This window comes from Bombina bombina, chromosome 5, assembly GCF_027579735.1.
Source record: "Bombina bombina isolate aBomBom1 chromosome 5, aBomBom1.pri, whole genome shotgun sequence".
Lineage (NCBI taxonomy): Eukaryota > Metazoa > Chordata > Amphibia > Anura > Bombinatoridae > Bombina > Bombina bombina.
Window position 1 is genome coordinate 82,776,884 of NC_069503.1, and position 17,144 is coordinate 82,794,027.

At 40.5% G+C, this 17,144-nt stretch overlaps 1 protein-coding gene across 1 annotated transcript in view; it reads left to right on the plus strand.

The window, feature by feature from the left end:
• Window positions 1-213: 213 nt before the first annotated feature.
• Window positions 214-17,144, plus strand: part of LOC128659929 (homeobox protein orthopedia) — a 149,410-nt gene continuing 132,479 nt past the window's right edge. The window contains exon 1 of the mRNA XM_053713514.1: window positions 214-308. The gene's annotated coding sequence lies outside the window, so the exon portion shown is untranslated. The remainder of the gene's footprint in view (window positions 309-17,144) is intronic.

The window sequence follows — 17,144 nt, forward strand, 5'->3', positions numbered from 1 at the left end:
TGGCTCTGTGCTAATTATAGTACTCTACAGCTCTGTTGTTTGCTCACTATGGAAGTTTAAATAAAGCTAACCAAATGCAACACCATCTCTCTCTTTCTATTGGCTGTTGTATGACACCTGACTTCTTTTCATCAGTTCTGGAATATGTAGTTTTTTTGTTTTGTTTCCTAACTGTTGTATCGTTATTAGTACGTGACGTCACTTCCTTTAGGACTGCAGCATGTGCGTATGTTGTACAGTCAGAAGGGGGATGTGCAGGATACAGCGTGTACAGCTGAGCTGTGAGTACAGTACAGGAGCAGACAGAGGTACGTGCACTGACCAGCAGCAGCCATGTGTAATGTAGTCACTGATGTATATGCAGTATATGAGCCTGGCACAGCTCTCCCTTACTGACTGCAGCCTGGCACAGCTCTCCCTGACTGTATACTGCAGCCTGGCACAGCTCTCACTGACTGTATACTGTAGCCTGGCACAGCTCTCCCTGACTGTATACTGCAGCCTGGCACAGCTCTCCCTGACTGTATACTGCAGCCTGGCACAGCTCTCCCTGACTGTATACTGTAGCCTGGCACAGCTCTCCCTTACTGTATACTGCAGCCTGGTACAGCTCTCCCTTACTGTATACTGTAGCCTGGCACAGCTCTCCCTTACTGTATACTGTAGCCTGGCACAGCTCTCCCTTACTGTATACTGTAGCCTGGCACAGCTCTCCCTTACTGTATACTGTAGCCTGGCACAGCTCTCCCTTACTGTATACTGTAGCCTGGCACAGCTCTCACTGACTGTATACTGTAGCCTGGCACAGCTCTCTTTTACTGTATACTGTAGCCTGGCACAGCTCTCTTTTACTGTATACTGTAGCCTGGCACAGCTCTCCCTTACTGTATACTGCAGCCTGGCACAGCTCTCCCTTACTGTATACTATAGCCTGGCACAGCTCTCCCTTACTGTATACTGTAGCCTGGCACAGCTCTCCCTGACTGTATACTGCAGCCTGGCACAGCTCTCCCTGACTATATACTGTAGCCTGGCACAGCTCTCCCTTACTGTATACTGTAGCCTGGCACAGCTCTCCCTTACTGTATACTGTAGCCTGGCACAGCTCTCCCTTACTGTATACTGTAGCCTGGCATAGCTCTCCCTTACTGTATACTGTAGCCTGGCACAGCTCTCCCTTACTGTATACTGTAGCCTGGCACAGCTCTCCCTGACTGTATACTGCAGCCTTGCACAGCTCTCCCTTACTGTATACTGTAGCCTGGCACAGCTCTCCCTGACTGTATACTGTAGCCTGGCACAGCTCTCCCTTACTGTATACTGTAGCCTGGCACAGCTCTCCCTTACTGTAGCCTGGCACAACTCTCCCTGACTGCTGTGTATGTTCAGATCTGCAAGGGCTGATACTATTACATTGCCCTAGTTACAGTCAGGACAGAACTGTGCAGTGAATCAGAGGTAACAGTAGGCTGATATAGCAAATATGTTATTAATAGGGGTACAAACGTGGTAGGCTGATATAGCATATATGGTATTAATAGGGGTACAAACATGGTAGGCTGATATAGCTCTTTTGGTATTAATAGGGGTACAAACATGGTAGGCTGATATAACACATATGTTATTAATAGGGGTACAAACATAATAGGCTGATATAGCACATATGTTATTAATAGGGGTACAAACATGGTAGGCTGATATAGCACATATGTTATTAATAGGGGTACAAACATGGTAGGCTGATATAACACATATGTTATTAATAGGGGTACAAACATAATAGGCTGATATAGCACATATGTTATTAATAGGGGTACAAACATGGTAGGCTGATATAGTGCATGTTATTAATAGGGGTACAAACATGGTAGGCTGATATAGCACATATGTTATTAATAGGGGTACAAACATGGTAGGCTGATATAGCACATATGTTATTAATAGGGGTACAAACATGGTAGGCTGATATAGCACATATGTTATTAATAGGGGTACAAACATAATAGGCTGATATAGCACATATGTTATTAATAGGGGTACAAACATGGTAGGATGATATAGCACATGTGTTATTAATAGGGGTACAAACATGGTAGGCTGATATAGCGCATATGTTATTAATAGGGGTACAAACATGGTAGGCTGATATAGCGCATATGTTATTAATAGGGGTAAAAACATAATAGGCTGATATAGCACATATGTTATTAATAGGGGTACAAACATGGTAGGCTGATATAGCGCATATGTTATTAATAGGGGTACAAACATGGTAGGCTGATATAGCACATATGTTATTAATAGGGGTACAAACATAATAGGCTGATATAGCACATATGTTATTAATAGGGGTACAAACATGGTAGGATGATATAGCACATGTGTTATTAATAGGGGTACAAACATGGTAGGCTGATATAGCGCATATGTTATTAATAGGGGTACAAACATGGTAGGCTGATATAGCACATATGTTATTAATAGGGGTACAAACATAATAGGCTGATATAGCACATATGTTATTAATAGGGGTACAAACATGGTAGGCTGATATAGCACATGTGTTATTAATAGGGGTACAAACATGATAGGCTGATATAGCACATGTGTTATTAATAGGGGTACAAACATGATAGGCTGATATAGCACATATGTTATTAATAGGGGTACAAACATGATAGGCTGATACAGCACATGTGTTATTAATAGGGGTACAAACATGGGACCCTTCAGTAATGTTTTTTTAAGTGTAATGTAATTATAATAATATATTTGCAATATGTGCTAATGAGGCTTTATTCTTTCTGTTTCTGTTTGTTGTGTTTGGCTATTAATTTCTAAGCTGTCTATAGTTTAAAGGAATATCAAGATCAAAATGATACTAATTTACTTCTATGATTTCACTAACCTCTTTTTCTGAAATGTTACTTCTTTCTATGAAAGCGCATGGAAGTAGGCTCAGGAGCGTTCATATGTTTTAAGCGCTGTATGTATGACATTGTTACATTTTTGCTGACCTGAAGTGTTCAAAACACGTGCATGCTCCTGAGCCTTCCTTCTTCTGTTCTTATAGGCTTCAACTCAGGATGCCAAGGGGAGGAGGTAAATTGTCCAGAAGTGATTATTCGCTTTATGTAGCTCATGAGACATCCACTTTGGTTCCTTGTCCCTTTATAAGTATCAGGCTCAGGTATTGCTGTGACCATTGTGTGCTGCACTAAGGCTGTGTTTATATTATAAGTATCAGGCACAGGTATTGCTGTAACCATTGTGTGCTGCACTAAGGCTGTGTTTATATTATATTATAAGTATCACACTCAGGTATTGCTGTGACCATTGTGTGCTGCACTAAGGCTGTGTTTATATTATAAGTATCACACTCAGGTATTGCTGTAACCATTGTGTGCTGCACTAAGGCTGTGTTTATATTATAAGTATCACACTCAGGTATTGCTGTAACCATTGTGTGCTGCACTAAGGCTGTGTTTATATTATATTATAAGTATCACACTCAGGTATTGCTGTGACCATTGTGTGCTGCACTAAGGCTGTGTTTATATTATATTATAAGTATCACACTCAGGTATTGCTGTGACCATTGTGTGCTGCACTAAGGCTGTGTTTATATTATAAGTATCACACTCAGGTATTGCTGTAACCATTGTGTGCTGCACTAAGGCTGTGTTTATATTATATTATAAGTATCACACTCAGGTATTGCTGTAACCATTGTGTGCTGCACTAAGGCTGTGTTTATATTATATTATAAGTATCACACTCAGGTATTGCTGTGACCATTGTGTGCTGCACTAAGGCTGTGTTTATATTATAAGTATCACACTCAGGTATTGCTGTGACCATTGTGTGCTGCACTAAGGCTGTGTTTATATTATATTATAAGTATCACACTCAGGTATTGCTGTGACCATTGTGTGCTGCACTAAGGTTGTGTTTATATTATATTATAAGTATCACACTCAGGTATTGCTGTAACCATTGTGTGCTGCACTAAGGCTGTGTTTATATTATATTATAAGTATCACACTCAGGTATTGCTGTGACCATTGTGTGCTGCACTAAGGCTGTGTTTATATTATATTATAAGTATCACACTCAGGTATTGCTGTAACCATTGTGTGCTGCACTAAGGCTGTGTTTATATTATATTATAAGTATCACACTCAGGTATTGCTGTGACCATTGTGTGCTGCACTAAGGCTGTGTTTATATTATAAGTATCACACTCAGGTACTGCTGTAACCATTGTGTGCTGCACTAAGGCTGTGTTTATATTATAAGTATCACACTCAGGTATTGCTGTAACCATTGTGTGCTGCACTAAGGCTGTGTTTATATTATATTATAAGTATCACACTCAGGTACTGCTGTAACCATTGTGTGCTGCACTAAGGCTGTGTTTATATTATATTATAAGTATCACACTCAGGTATTGCTGTAACCATTGTGTGCTCCACTAAGGCTGTGTTTATATTATATTATAAGTATCACACTCAGGTATTGCTGTGACCATTGTGTGCTGCACTAAGGCTGTGTTTATATTATATTATAAGTATCACACTCAGGTATTGCTGTGACCATTGTGTGCTGCACTAAGGCTGTGTTTATATTATATTATAAGTATCACACTCAGGTATTGCTGTAACCATTGTGTGCTGCACTAAGGCTGTGTTTATATTATATTATAAGTATCACACTCAGGTACTGCTGTAACCATTGTGTGCTGCACTAAGGCTGTGTTTATATTATATTATAAGTATCACACTCAGGTATTGCTGTAACCATTGTGTGCTGCACTAAGGCTGTGTTTATATTATATTATAAGTATCACACTCAGGTATTGCTGTAACCATTGTGTGCTGCACTAAGGCTGTGTTTATATTATAAGTATCACACTCAGGTATTGCTGTAACCATTGTGTGCTGCACTAAGGCTGTGTTTATATTATATTATAAGTATCACACTCAGGTATTGCTGTAACCATTGTGTGCTGCACTAAGGCTGTGTTTATATTATAAGTATCACACTCAGGTATTGCTGTAACCATTGTGTGCTGCACTAAGGCTGTGTTTATATTATATTATAAGTATCAGACTCAGGTATTGCTGTAACCATTGTGTGCTGCACTAAGGCTGTGTTTATATTATAAGTATCACACTCAGGTATTGCTGTGACCATTGTGTGCTGCACTAAGGCTGTGTTTATATTATAAGTATCACACTCAGGTATTGCTGTAACCATTGTGTGCTGCACTAAGGCTGTGTTTATATTATATTATAAGTATCACACTCAGGTATTGCTGTAACCATTGTGTGCTGCACTAAGGCTGTGTTTATATTATATTCTAAGTATCACACTCAGGTATTGCTGTAACCATTGTGTGCTGCACTAAGGCTGTGTTTATATTATAAGTATCACACTCAGGTATTGCTGTAACCATTGTGTGCTGCACTAAGGCTGTGTTTATATTATATTATAAGTATCACACTCAGGTATTGCTGTAACCATTGTGTGCTGCACTAAGGCTGTGTTTATATTATAAGTATCACACTCAGGTATTGCTGTAACCATTGTGTGCTGCACTAAGGCTGTGTTTATATTATAAGTATCACACTCAGGTATTGCTGTGACCATTGTGTGCTGCACTAAGGCTGTGTTTATATTATATTATAAGTATCACACTCAGGTATTGCTGTGACCATTGTGTGCTGCACTAAGGCTGTATTTATATTATATTATAAGTATCACACTCAGGTATTGCTGTGACCATTGTGTGCTGCACTAAGGCTGTGTTTATATTATATTATAAGTATCACACTCAGGTATTGCTGTAACCATTGTGTGCTGCACTAAGGCTGTGTTTATATTATAAGTATCACACTCAGGTATTGCTGTAACCATTGTGTGCTGCACTAAGGCTGTGTTTATATTATATTATAAGTATCACACTCAGGTATTGCTGTGACCATTGTGTGCTGCACTAAGGCTGTGTTTATATTATATTATAAGTATCACACTCAGGTATTGCTGTGACCATTGTGTGCTGCACTAAGGCTGTGTTTATATTATATTATAAGTATCACACTCAGGTATTGCTGTGACCATTGTGTGCTGCACTAAGGCTGTGTTTATATTATATTATAAGTATCACACTCAGGTATTGCTGTGACCATTGTGTGCTGCACTAAGGCTGTATTTATATTATATTATAAGTATCACACTCAGGTATTGCTGTGACCATTGTGTGCTGCACTAAGGCTGTATTTATATTATAAGTATCACACTCAGGTATTGCTGTAACCATTGTGTGCTGCACTAAGGCTGTGTTTATATTATAAGTATCACACTCAGGTATTGCTGTAACCATTGTGTGCTGCACTAAGGCTGTGTTTATATTATATTATAAGTATCACACTCAGGTATTGCTGTAACCATTGTGTGCTGCACTAAGGCTGTGTTTATATTATATTATAAGTATCACACTCAGGTATTGCTGTGACCATTGTGTGCTGCACTAAGGCTGTGTTTATATTATATTATATTATAAGTATCACACTCAGGTATTGCTGTAACCATTGTGTGCTGCACTAAGGCTGTGTTTATATTATAATTATCACACTCAGGTATTGCTGTGACCATTGTGTGCTGCACTAAGGCTGTGTTTATATTATAAGTATCACACTCAGGTATTGCTGTAACCATTGTGTGCTGCACTAAGGCTGTGTTTATATTATATTATAAGTATCACACTCAGGTATTGCTGTAACCATTGTGTGCTGCACTAAGGCTGTGTTTATATTATATTATAAGTATCACACTCAGGGTATTGCTGTGACCATTGTGTGCTGCACTAAGGCTGTGTTTATATTATATTATAAGTATCACACTCAGGTATTGCTGTAACCATTGTGTGCTGCACTAAGGCTGTGTTTATATTATAATTATCACACTCAGGTATTGCTGTGACCATTGTGTGCTGCACTAAGGCTGTGTTTATATTATAAGTATCACACTCAGGTATTGCTGTAACCATTGTGTGCTGCACTAAGGCTGTGTTTATATTATAAGTATCACACTCAGGTAATGCTGTAACCATTGTGTGCTGCACTAAGGCTGTGTTTATATTATATTATAAGTATCACACTCAGGTATTGCTGTGACCATTGTGTGCTGCACTAAGGCTGTGTTTATATTATAAGTATCACACTCAGGTATTGCTGTAACCATTGTGTGCTGCACTAAGGCTGTGTTTATATTATATTATAAGTATCACACTCAGGGTATTGCTGTGACCATTGTGTGCTGCACTAAGGCTGTGTTTATATTATATTATAAGTATCACACTCAGGTATTGCTGTAACCATTGTGTGCTGCACTAAGGCTGTGTTTATATTATATTATAAGTATCACACTCAGGTATTGCTGTAACCATTGTGTGCTGCACTAAGGCTGTGTTTATATTATATTATAAGTATCACACTCAGGTATTGCTGTAACCATTGTGTGCTGTACTAAGGCTGTGTTTATATTATATTATATTATAAGTATCACACTCAGGTATTGCTGTAACCATTGTGTGCTGCACTAAGGCTGTGTTTATATTATAAGTATCACACTCAGGTATTGCTGTAACCATTGTGTGCTGCACTAAGGCTGTGTTTATATTATATTATAAGTATCACACTCAGGTATTGCTGTGACCATTGTGTGCTGCACTAAGGCTGTGTTTATATTATAAGTATCACACTCAGGTAATGCTGTGACCATTGTGTGCTGCACTAAGGCTGTGTTTATATTATAAGTATCACACTCAGGTATTGCTGTAACCATTGTGTGCTGCACTAAGGCTGTGTTTATATTATATTATAAGTATCACACTCAGGTATTGCTGTAACCATTGTGTGCTGCACTAAGGCTGTGTTTATATTATAAGTATCACACTCAGGTATTGCTGTAACCATTGTGTGCTGCACTAAGGCTGTGTTTATATTATATTATAAGTATCACACTCAGGTATTGCTGTAACCATTGTGTGCTGCACTAAGGCTGTGTTTATATTATATTATAAGTATCACACTCAGGTATTGCTGTGACCATTGTGTGCTGCACTAAGGCTGTGTTTATATTATAAGTATCACACTCAGGTATTGCTGTAACCATTGTGTGCTGCACTAAGGCTGTGTTTATATTATATTATAAGTATCACACTCAGGTATTGCTGTAACCATTGTGTGCTGCACTAAGGCTGTGTTTATATTATATTATAAGTATCACACTCAGGTATTGCTGTAACCATTGTGTGCTGCACTAAGGCTGTGTTTATATTATATTATAAGTATCACACTCAGGTATTGCTGTGACCATTGTGTGCTGCACTAAGGCTGTGTTTATATTATATTATAAGTATCACACTCAGGTATTGCTGTAACCATTGTGTGCTGCACTAAGGCTGTGTTTATATTATAAGTATCACACTCAGGTAATGCTGTAACCATTGTGTGCTGCACTAAGGCTGTGTTTATATTATATTATAAGTATCACACTCAGGTATTGCTGTGACCATTGTGTGCTGCACTAAGGCTGTGTTTATATTATAAGTATCACACTCAGGTATTGCTGTAACCATTGTGTGCTGCACTAAGGCTGTGTTTATATTATATTATAAGTATCACACTCAGGTATTGCTGTAACCATTGTGTGCTGCACTAAGGCTGTGTTTATATTATAAGTATCACACTCAGGTATTGCTGTGACCATTGTGTGCTGCACTAAGGCTGTTTTCTCCAACATAGGTGTGTCCGGTCCACGGCGTCATCCTTACTTGTGGGATATTCTCTTCCCCAACAGGAAATGGCAAAGAGCCCAGCAAAGCTGGTCACATGATCCCTCCTAGGCTCCGCCTACCCCAGTCATTCTCTTTGCCGTTGTACAGGCAACATCTCCACGGAGATGGCTTAGAGTTTTTTAGTGTTTAACTGTAGTTTTTTTTATTCAATCAAGAGTTTGTTATTTTAAAATAGTGCTGGTATGTACTATTTACTCAGAAACAGAAAAGAGATGAAGATTTCTGTTTGTATGAGGAAAATGATTTTAGCAACCGTTACTAAAATCCATGGCTGTTCCACACAGGACTGTTGAGAGGAATTAACTTCAGTTGGGGGAACAGTGAGCAGTCTCTTGCTGCTTGAGGTATGACACATTCTAACAAGACGATGTAATGCTGGAAGCTGTCATTTTCCCTATGGGATCCGGTAAGCCATGTTTATTAAGATTGTAAATAAGGGCTTCACAAGGGCTTATTAAGACTGTAGACTTTTTCTGGGCTAAATCGATTCATTATTAACACATATTTAGCCTTGAGGAATCATTTAATCTGGGTATTTTGATAAGATTATATCGGCAGGCACTTTTTTAGACACCTTTCTCTTTAGGGGCTTTCCCAAATCATAGGCAGAGCCTCATTTTCGCGCCGGTGTTGCGCACTTGTTTTTGAGAGGCATGACATGCAGTCGCATGTGTGAGGAGCTCTGATACATAGAAAAGACTTTCTGAAGGCGTCATTTGGTATCGTATTCCCCTTTGGGCTTGGTTGGGTCTCAGCAAAGCAGACACCAGGGACTGTAAAGGGGTTAAAGTTAAAAACGGCTCCGGTTCCGTTATTTTAAGGGTTAAAGCTTCCAAATTTGGTGTGCAATACTTTTAAGGCTTTAAGACACTGTGGTGAAATTTTGGTGAATTTTGAACAATTCCTTCATGTTTTTTCGCAATTGCAGTAATAAAGTGTGTTCAGTTTAAAATTTAAAGTGACAGTAACGGTTTTATTTTAAAACGTTTTTTGTACTTTGTTATCAAGTTTATGCCTGTTTAACATGTCTGAACTACCAGATAGACTGTGTTCTGAATGTGGGGAAGCCAGAGTTCCTTCTCATTTAAATAAATGTGATTTATGTGACAATGACAATGATGCCCAAGATGATTCCTCAAGTGAGGGGAGTAAGCATGGTACTGCATCATTCCCTCCTTCGTCTACACGAGTCTTGCCCACTCAGGAGGCCCCTAGTACATCTAGCGCGCCAATACTCCTTACTATGCAACAATTAACGGCTGTAATGGATAATTCTGTCAAAAACATTTTAGCCAAAATGCATACTTATCAGCGTAAGCGCGACTGCTCTGTTTTAGATACTGAAGAGCATGACGACGCTGATAATAATGGTTCTGAAGGGCCCCTAAACCAGTCTGATGGGGCCAGGGAGGTTTTGTCTGAGGGAGAAATTACTGATTCAGGGAACATTTCTCAACAAGCTGAACCTGATGTGATTACGTTTAAATTTAAGTTGGAACATCTCCGCATTCTGCTTAAGGAGGTATTATCCACTCTGGATGATTGTGACAAGTTGGTCATCCCAGAGAAACTATGTAAAATGGACAAGTTCCTAGAGGTCCCGGGGCTCCCAGAAGCTTTTCCTATACCCAAGCGGGTGGCGGACATTGTAAATAAAGAATGGGAAAGGCCCGGTATTCCTTTCGTCCCTCCCCCCATATTTAAGAAATTGTTTCCTATGGTCGACCCCAGAAAGGACTTATGGCAGACAGTCCCCAAGGTCGAGGGAGCGGTTTCCACTTTAAACAAACGCACCACTATACCCATAGAAGATAGTTGTGCTTTCAAAGATCCTATGGATAAAAAATTAGAAGGTTTACTTAAAAAGATGTTTGTTCAGCAGGGTTACCTTCTACAACCAATTTCATGCATTGTCCCTGTCGCTACAGCCGCGTGTTTCTGGTTCGATGAGCTGGTAAAGGCGGTCGATAGTGATTCTCCTCCTTATGAGGAGATTATGGACAGAATCAATGCTCTCAAATTGGCTAATTCTTTCACCCTAGACGCCACTTTGCAATTGGCTAGGTTAGCGGCTAAGAATTCTGGGTTTGCTATTGTGGCGCGCAGAGCGCTTTGGTTGAAATCTTGGTCAGCTGATGCGTCTTCCAAGAACAAGCTACTTAACATTCCTTTCAAGGGGAAAACGCTGTTTGGCCCTGACTTGAAAGAGATTATCTCTGATATCACTGGGGGTAAGGGCCATGCCCTTCCTCAGGATCGGTCTTTCAAGGCCAAAAATAAACCTAATTTTCGTCCCTTTCGTAGAAACGGACCAGCCCAAAGTGCTACGTCCTCTAAGCAAGAGGGTAATACTTCTCAAGCCAAGCCAGCTTGGAGACCAATGCAAGGCTGGAACAAGGGAAAGCAGGCCAAGAAACCTGCCACTGCTACCAAGACAGCATGAAATGTTGGCCCCCGATCCGGGACCGGATCTGGTGGGGGGCAGACTCTCTCTCTTCGCTCGGGCTTGGGCAAGAGATGTTCTGGATCCTTGGGCGCTAGAAATAGTCTCCCAAGGTTATCTTCTGGAATTCAAGGGGCTTCCCCCAAGGGGGAGGTTCCACAGGTCTCAGTTGTCTTCAGACCACATAAAGAGACAGGCATTCTTACGTTGTGTAGAAGACCTGTTAAAAATGGGAGTGATTCATCCTGTTCCATTAGGAGAACAAGGGATGGGGTTCTACTCCAATCTGTTCATAGTTCCCAAAAAAGAGGGAACGTTCAGACCAATCTTAGATCTCAAGATCTTAAACAAGTTTCTCAAGGTTCCATCGTTCAAAATGGAAACCATTCGAACAATTCTCCATTCCATCCAGGAAGGTCAATTCATGACCACGGTGGATTTAAAGGATGCGTATCTACATATTCCTATCCACAAGGAACATCATCGGTTCCTAAGGTTCGCATTCCTGGACAAGCATTACCAGTTCGTGGCGCTTCCTTTCGGATTAGCCACTGCTCCAAGGATTTTCACAAAGGTACTAGGGTCCCTTCTAGCTGTGCTAAGACCAAGGGGCATTGCTGTAGTACCTTACTTGGACGACATTCTGATTCAAGCGTCGTCCCTTCCTCAAGCAAAGGCTCACACGGACATTGTCCTGGCCTTTCTCAGATCTCACGGATGGAAAGTGAACGTGGAAAAGAGTTCTCTATCTCCGTCAACAAGGGTTCCCTTCTTGGGGACAATAATAGACTCCTTAGAAATGAGGATTTTTCTGACAGAGGCCAGAAAAACAAAACTTCTAGACTCTTGTCGGATACTTCATTCCGTTCCTCTTCCTTCCATAGCGCAGTGCATGGAAGTGATAGGTTTGATGGTAGCGGCAATGGACATAGTTCCTTTTGCGCGCATTCATCTAAGACCATTACAACTGTGCATGCTCAGTCAGTGGAATGGGGACTATACAAACTTGTCTCCGAGGATACAAGTAAATCAGAGGACCAGAGACTCACTCCGTTGGTGGCTGTCCCTGGACAACCTGTCACAAGGGATGACCTTCCGCAGACCAGAGTGGGTCATTGTCACGACCGACGCCAGTCTGATGGGCTGGGGCGCGGTCTGGGGATCCCTGAAAGCTCAGGGTCTTTGGTCTCGGGAAGAATCTCTTCTACCGATAAATATTCTGGAACTGAGAGCGATATTCAATGCTCTCAAGGCTTGGCCTCAGCTAGCGAGGGCCAAGTTCATACGGTTTCAATCAGACAACATGACAACTGTTGCGTACATCAACCATCAGGGGGGAACAAGGAGTTCCCTGGCGATGGAAGAAGTGACCAAAATCATTCTATGGGCGGAGTCTCACTCCTGCCACCTGTCTGCTATCCACATCCCAGGAGTGGAAAATTGGGAAGCGGATTTTCTGAGTCGTCAGACATTGCATCCGGGGGAGTGGGAACTCCATCCGGAAATCTTTGCCCAAGTCACTCAACTGTGGGGCATTCCAGACATGGATCTGATGGCCTCTCGTCAGAACTTCAAAGTTCCTTGCTACGGGTCCAGATCCAGGGATCCCAAGGCGGCTCTAGTGGATGCACTAGTAGCACCTTGGACCTTCAAACTAGCTTATGTATTCCCGCCGTTTCCTCTCATCCCCAGGCTGGTAGCCAGGATCAATCAGGAGAGGGCGTCGGTGATCTTGATAGCTCCTGCGTGGCCACGCAGGACTTGGTATGCAGATCTGGTGAATATGTCATCGGCTCCACCATGGAAGCTACCTTTGAGACGAGACCTTCTTGTTCAAGGTCCGTTCGAACATCCGAATCTGGTCTCACTCCAGCTGACTGCTTGGAGATTGAACGCTTGATCTTATCGAAGCGAGGATTCTCAGATTCTGTTATCGATACTCTTGTTCATTCCAGAAAGCCTGTAACTAGAAAGATTTACCACAAAATTTGGAAAAAATATATCTGTTGGTGTGAATCTAAAGGATTCCCTTGGGACAAGGTTAAGATTCCTAAGATTCTATCCTTCCTTCAAGAAGGATTGGAAAAAGGATTATCTGCAAGTTCCCTGAAGGGACAGATTTCTGCCTTGTCTGTGTTACTTCACAAAAAGCTGGCAGCTGTGCCAGATGTTCAAGCCTTTGTTCAGGCTCTGGTTAGAATCAAGCCTGTTTACAAACCTTTGACTCCTCCTTGGAGTCTCAACTTAGTTCTTTCAGTTCTTCAGGGGGTTCCGTTTGAACCCTTACATTCCGTTGATATTAAGTTATTATCTTGGAAAGTTTTGTTTTTGGTTGCAATTTCTTCTGCTAGAAGAGTTCAGAATTATCTGCTCTGCAGTGTTCTCCTCCTTATCTGGTGTTCCATGCAGATAAGGTGGTTTTACGTACTAAACCTGGTTTTCTTCCAAAAGTTGTTTCTAACAAAAACATTAACCAGGAGATTATCGTACCTTCTCTGTGTCCGAAACCAGTTTCGAAGAAGGAACGTTTGTTGCACAATTTGGATGTTGTTCGCGCTCTAAAATTCTATTTAGATGCTACAAAGGATTTTAGACAAACATCTTCCTTGTTTGTTGTTTATTCCGGTAAAAGGAGAGGTCAAAAAGCAACTTCTACCTCTCTCTCTTTTTGGATTAAAAGCATCATCAGATTGGCTTACGAGACTGCCGGACGGCAGCCTCCCGAAAGAATCACAGCTCATTCCACTAGGGCTGTGGCTTCCACATGGGCCTTCAAGAACGAGGCTTCTGTTGATCAGATATGTAGGGCAGCGACTTGGTCTTCACTGCACACTTTTACCAAATTTTACAAGTTTGATACTTTTGCTTCTTCTGAGGCTATTTTTGGGAGAAAGGTTTTGCAAGCCGTGGTGCCTTCCATCTAGGTGACCTGATTTGCTCCCTCCCATCATCCGTGTCCTAAAGCTTTGGTATTGGTTCCCACAAGTAAGGATGACGCCGTGGACCGGACACACCTATGTTGGAGAAAACAGAATTTATGTTTAACTGATAAATTACTTTCTCCAACGGTGTGTCCGGTCCACGGCCCGCCCTGGTTTTTTAATCAGGTCTGATAATTTATTTTCTTTAACTACAGTCACCACGGTATCATATGGTTTCTCCTATGCAAATATTCCTCCTTAACGTCGGTCGAATGACTGGGGTAGGCGGAGCCTAGGGGGGATCATGTGACCAGCTTTGCTGGGCTCTTTGCCATTTCCTGTTGGGGAAGAGAATATCCCACAAGTAAGGATGACGCCGTGGACCGGACACACCGTTGGAGAAAGTAATTTATCAGGTAAACATAAATTCTGTTTTTATATTATATTATATTATAAGTATCACACTCAGGTATTGCTGTAACCATTGTGTGCTGCACTAAGGCTGTGTTTATATTATATTATAAGTATCACACTCAGGTATTGCTGTAACCATTGTGTGCTGTACTAAGGCTGTGTTTATATTATAAGTATCACACTCAGGTATTGCTGTGACCATTGTGTGCTGCACTAAGGCTGTGTTTATATTATAAGTATCACACTCAGGTATTGCTGTAACCATTGTGTGCTGCACTAAGGCTGTGTTTATATTATAAGTATCACACTCAGGTATTGCTGTAACCATTGTGTGCTGCACTAAGGCTGTGTTTATATTATATTATAAGTATCACACTCAGGTATTGCTGTAACCATTGTGTGCTGCACTAAGGCTGTGTTTATATTATAAGTATCACACTCAGGTATTGCTGTAACCATTGTGTGCTGCACTAAGGCTGTGTTTATATTATAAGTATCACACTCAGGTATTGCTGTTACCATTGTGTGCTGCACTAAGGCTGTGTTTATATTATATTATAAGTATCACACTCAGGTATTGCTGTAACCATTGTGTGCTGCACTAAGGCTGTGTTTATATTATATTATAAGTATCACACTCAGGTATTGCTGTGACCATTGTGTGCTGCACTAAGGCTGTGTTTATATTATATTATAAGTATCACACTCAGGTATTGCTGTAACCATTGTGTGCTGCACTAAGGCTGTGTTTATATTATAAGTATCACACTCAGGTATTGCTGTAACCATTGTGTGCTGCACTAAGGCTGTGTTTATATTATAAGTATCACACTCAGGTATTGCTGTAACCATTGTGTGCTGCACTAAGGCTGTGTTTATATTATAAGTATCACACTCAGGTATTGCTGTAACCATTGTGTGCTGCACTAAGGCTGTGTTTATATTATATTATAAGTATCACACTCAGGTATTGCTGTAACCATTGTGTGCTGCACTAAGGCTGTGTTTATATTATAAGTATCACACTCAGGTATTGCTGTGACCATTGTGTGCTGCACTAAGGCTGTGTTTATATTATATTATAAGTATCACACTCAGGTATTGCTGTGACCATTGTGTGCTGCACTAAGGCTGTGTTTATATTATATTATAAGTATCACACTCAGGTATTGCTGTAACCATTGTGTGCTGCACTAAGGCTGTGTTTATATTATAAGTATCACACTCAGGTATTGCTGTAACCATTGTGTGCTGCACTAAGGCTGTGTTTATATTATATTATAAGTATCACACTCAGGTATTGCTGTAACCATTGTGTGCTGCACTAAGGCTGTGTTTATATTATAAGTATCACACTCAGGTATTGCTGTAACCATTGTGTGCTGCACTAAGGCTGTGTTTATATTATAAGTATCACACTCAGGTATTGCTGTAACCATTGTGTGCTGCACTAAGGCTGTGTTTATATTATATTATAAGTATCACACTCAGGTATTGCTGTAACCATTGTGTGCTGCACTAAGGCTGTGTTTATATATTATAAGTATCACACTCAGGTAATGCTGTAACCATTGTGTGCTGCACTAAGGCTGTGTTTATATTATATTATAAGTATCACACTCAGGTATTGCTGTAACCATTGTGTGCTGCACTAAGGCTGTGTTATAATTGTGTGCTGCCACTAAGGCTGTAAAATCACACTCAGGTATTGCTGTAACCAATTGTGTGCTGCATCTAAGGCCTGTGTTTATATATATTATAAGTATCACACTCAGGTATTGCTGGTAACCCATTGTGATGCTGCACTAAGGCGCTGTGTTTATATTATATTCATAAGTATCACACTCAGGTATTGCTGTAACCATTGTGTGCTGCACTAAGGCTGATGTTTATATTATACTTATAAGCTATCACACTCAGGTATTGCTTTGACCATTGTGTGCTGCACTAAGGCTGTGTTTATATTATATAAAGTATCTACACTCAGGTATTGCTGTAACCATTGTGTGCTGCACTAAGGCTGTGTTTTATATTATAAGTATCACACTCAGGTATTGCTGTGAACCATTGTGTGCTGCACTAAGGCTGGTTTATATTCTATTATAAGTATCACACTCAGGTTATGCTGTAACCATTGTGATGCTGCACTAAGGCTGTGTTTATATTATATATAAGTATCACACTAGGCTCACACTCAGTATGCTGTAACCAATTCGTGTGCCTGCACTAAGGCTGTGTTCTATATTATATTATAAGTATCACACTCAGGTATTGCTGTAATACCATTGTGTGCTTGACACTAAGGCTGTGTTTATACTTATATTATAAGTATCACACTCAGGTAATGCTGTAACCATTGTGTGCTGCACTAAGGCTGTGTTTATATTATAAGTATCACACTCAGGTATTGCTGTAACCATTGTGTGCTGCACTAAGGCTGTGTTTATATTATATTATAAGTATCACACTCAGGTATTGCTGTAACCATTGTGTGCTGTACTAA